The sequence below is a fragment of the Herpailurus yagouaroundi genome, unplaced genomic scaffold (assembly GCF_014898765.1).
Source record: "Herpailurus yagouaroundi ecotype Mexico unplaced genomic scaffold, PumYag 355, whole genome shotgun sequence".
NCBI classification, from domain to species: domain Eukaryota; kingdom Metazoa; phylum Chordata; class Mammalia; order Carnivora; family Felidae; genus Herpailurus; species Herpailurus yagouaroundi.
This window is the reverse complement of record NW_024412572.1, coordinates 283,810-287,452: the sequence shown is the minus strand read 5'-3', so window position 1 is coordinate 287,452 and position 3,643 is coordinate 283,810. Positions and strand designations below refer to the sequence as shown.

The following is a 3,643-nucleotide window of genomic DNA, read 5'->3' as shown; positions in this document are numbered from 1 at the left end:
CTCTCTTTCTATCTTAAAATTACTCCTTCTCCCCTACACCATTTCTTTAGCCAGCCCCCTACTCCAAGTTCCAAATTTGAAACTCCTGTTTGAAACACTGAAATCAACTAAAGGAATTTTACTAAGAAACTGAGGGACAACAATTGTGAAGTTAAGCGACTGAAGTATACTTGAGATTAACCGAGCCTATCTACTTTGGTGGCAACACCCATTTATCCAGAAACCTCAGCCTACTTCCAGGGGGAAACGCTGTCTTCTTACTTGAACACTTGTTGTTTACCAGAGCCTGCTTCTAAGTAATTGGTGTTCTTCCCGCCTCTTGACTCCCCGTGTGAGGAAAGTACTTTGTTATCTGAGAAGTGTTCTTTTTCTCTAATTTTTAGCCATCCATAGTAATCTCATTTTTGTCTCCTTATTGTCTGTATAGCTCTGGTTTGTGAAAGTCTCAAGCCTCTCCTTTGACCCCGAAGGGGAATGGAATGTGCCACCTCAAAATGGGCCACTGAGGCACGTGGATTGTTTTGAACTGCGGGTAGTCAAGAGCCAGCATACTCAAAAAACATTTTTTTTTTTACCTCTCTCTTAACTGACTTAGAGAACTGAAATAGGAGGCCTGGCCCAGTTACCAGATATAACTTTTTTTTATCTAAAGGATTTATCTGGGGGCACCTCGGTAGCTCAGTCGGTTGAGCGTGTCGACTCTTGATTTCGGTACAGGTCACGATCCCAGGGTCGTGGAATCGAGCCCCAAGTCGGGCTCCATATTGAGCCTGGAGACTGCTTAAGATTCTCTCTCTGTCTCCTTCTGCCCCTCTCCCCCTGCTCCTGTGCTCTCTCACGCGTGTTCTCTCTCTCTCTCTCTCTCTCAAAAAAAAAAAAAAAAATTGATCTACATGGTAAGGCAAAGATTTGATTACCAACCATTTGTTCTTCTGCTCTCCCTGTGACTTGCCCGGTGTCCCTTTGAAACCCCAGGCACCTTTGCCATTCCTTAGCTCAGGATGGTACAGAAGCCTCAATCGCCTGACTGCCTTGGGGTCTCATTGTCTTTGTGGGGCTCCCAGATGCCAGTAATCAAATGTTTTTCTCCTGCTAATCTGTCTTTGGATTACTAGACTAGCCAAAGAAACTAGAAGGGGGAAACTTTTCTGTCCCTCTAATCCTTACCTCTCATTTTTTTTGGGTTTTTCTGAAGAACTGCCATGATCCTTGATATCCAGGCTGACAGCTGCCTTGACATGACGTGGTGCTTGGCCCAAGAATCAAAGGCAAACACCACCTTGACTTCATTCCCGTTTCCTTCCAAGCGAGATGCAGCCCTTGAACCCTGTCTGAGACCGCACATCTAAATTCCGGCTTTCAATCCCATTTAGGTTTTTTTTTTTTTTTTTTTTTTTTTAACGTTTATTTATTTTTGAGACAGAGAGAGACAGAGCATGAGCGGGGGAGGGGCAGAGAGAGAGGGAGACACAGAATCAGAAGCAGGCTCCAGGCTCTGAGCGGTCAGCCCAGAGCCCGACGCGGGGCTCGAACTCACGGGCCGCGAGATCGTGACCTGAGCCGAAGTCGGACGCTCAACCGACTGAGCCACCCAGGCGCCCCAATCCCATTTAGTTTTTAAGTGTATGTAATACTACTTGGAATGCCCTGAACTTAATAGGTGTACAGTCTCTAATCAGAGTTTTAATTGCATTAACGTGTATGTATGTATGTATGTATGTATTTCGCATTTATTGATTTTGAGAAATCCACGCTCAGCACTGAGCCCGACTCTGGGCTTGACCCTAGGATCCTGTGATCACGACCTGGTGGAAATCATGAGCTGGATGCTCAACCGAATGAGCCACGCAGGCGCCCCTGCATGTGTCTCTTAAAAAGCATATCTCAGGGGCACCTGGCTGGCTCAGTCTGTAGGTCATGCGACTCTTGATCTCGGGGATGTGAGTTTGAGCCCCATGATGAGTGTGCAGATTGCTTGAAATCGTTAGGGGTGCCTGTGTGGCTCGACTGCTTAAGCGTCCGACTCTTGATTTTGGATCGGGTCATGAACTCACGGTTGGTGAGATCGAGCCCCATGTCCAGCTCTGCACTGACAAGGCAGAGTGTGCTTGGGATTCTCTCTCTCCCTCTCTCGCTGCCCCTTTCCCCTGTGTGTGCGCGTGTGCACACACACTCTCTCTCAAAATAACTAAATAAACCATAAAAAAAATTTTTTTAATCTTAAAAAAAAAAGCAAAAGTACATCTTAAATAATCATGATCTCATTATCAAACCTAAGGAAATTAATAAGAATCATTTACTATCATGTAACACCTGCCTTAGGTTAGGGTTTTTTCAAATGGCTGATTTTTTTTTCAAACTAGGATCTGATTAAATTCATGCATTACATTTGATTGTTATATCTTTCAAATCTCTCATAATTTAAGATAATCTTATTTTTTCATTGTCACCTTATATATTTTTTAGGAGAGCGAGCGAGAGAAGTGCTCAGGCTAAATGACTTGTAGAATGTCCCCATTCCAGAAAATGACATTGACTTTTGAGGAAGCCTAGTTGTCTTATAGAATATTCAACGTTCTTTTTTTATTTTTTATTAAAAAAAATTTTTTTTAATATTTATTTATTTTTGAGACAGAGAGAGAGAGCATGAACAGGGGAGGGACAGAGAAAGAGGGAGGCACAGAATCTGAAACAGGCTCCAGGCTCTGAGCTGTCAGCACAGAGCTCGACGCGGGGCTTGAACTCACAGACCGCGAGATCATGACCCGAGCCGAAGTCGGACGCTCAACCGACTGAGCCACCCAGGTGCCCTTCAACGTTCCTTTTTTAAAAAAACTGTTTATTTATTTATTGTGAGAGACAATGAGAGGGGCAGAGAGAGGGGGAGAAAGAGAATCCCAAGCAGTCTCCATGCCCAACACAGGACTCTGATCCCCACCAACCATGAGATCATGACGTGAGCTGAAACCAAGGGTCAGACCCTCACCTGACTGAGCTGCCCACGTGCTCCAAAATATCTGACATTCTTCATTCGTCTGATTATGTCTTTCTTTGTAGTCTAACTTGCTCCCCTATGTTCTGGAAGTAGTTCTGAGGTCTTCATTAGATTTAAACTGAACCTTTTTGGCTAAAATATTTATCAGGCAATGCTGTGAACACCCAATGTATCTCTTCAGAAGATACCTAATGTCAGACTGTCCCGTTATTAGTGATGATGAGTTTGATTACTTAGTTAAGGTGGTGATAGCCTAATTTCTCCAGGTAAACGTATGTCTTCTGTTTAAAATTTTTAAAATTTTATTTATTTATTTATTTATTTATTTAAATGTGAGCTCCATGCCCAACCTGTGGCTTGAATTCATGACCTCAAGGTCAAGAGTCACATGCTGTACTGACCGAGCCAGCCAGGCACCCCTGTCTTTTTTTTTTTTTTTTTTTTTTAATTAGCAAGTCATTTTGGTGACACTTTGACACTTAGCCCAATAACCCGTTCACCATGAACTTAGTGGTTTTAGCGTCCATTTTCTTGAAGAAACTATACATGGTCCTTTGATGGAACTCTTTTTTTTTTTTTTTTTCAACATGTATTTATTTTGGGGACAGAGAGAGACAGAGCATGAACGGGGGAGGGGCAGAGAGAGAG

The 3,643-nt window shown here is 43.3% G+C and overlaps 1 protein-coding gene across 3 annotated transcripts in view; it reads left to right on the top strand.

The window, feature by feature from the left end:
* The window catches only part of A2ML1 (alpha-2-macroglobulin like 1), a 48,665-nt gene that overhangs the window by 10,693 nt on the left and 34,329 nt on the right, over positions 1 to 3,643 (top strand). The gene's annotated exons all lie outside the window — the stretch shown is intronic.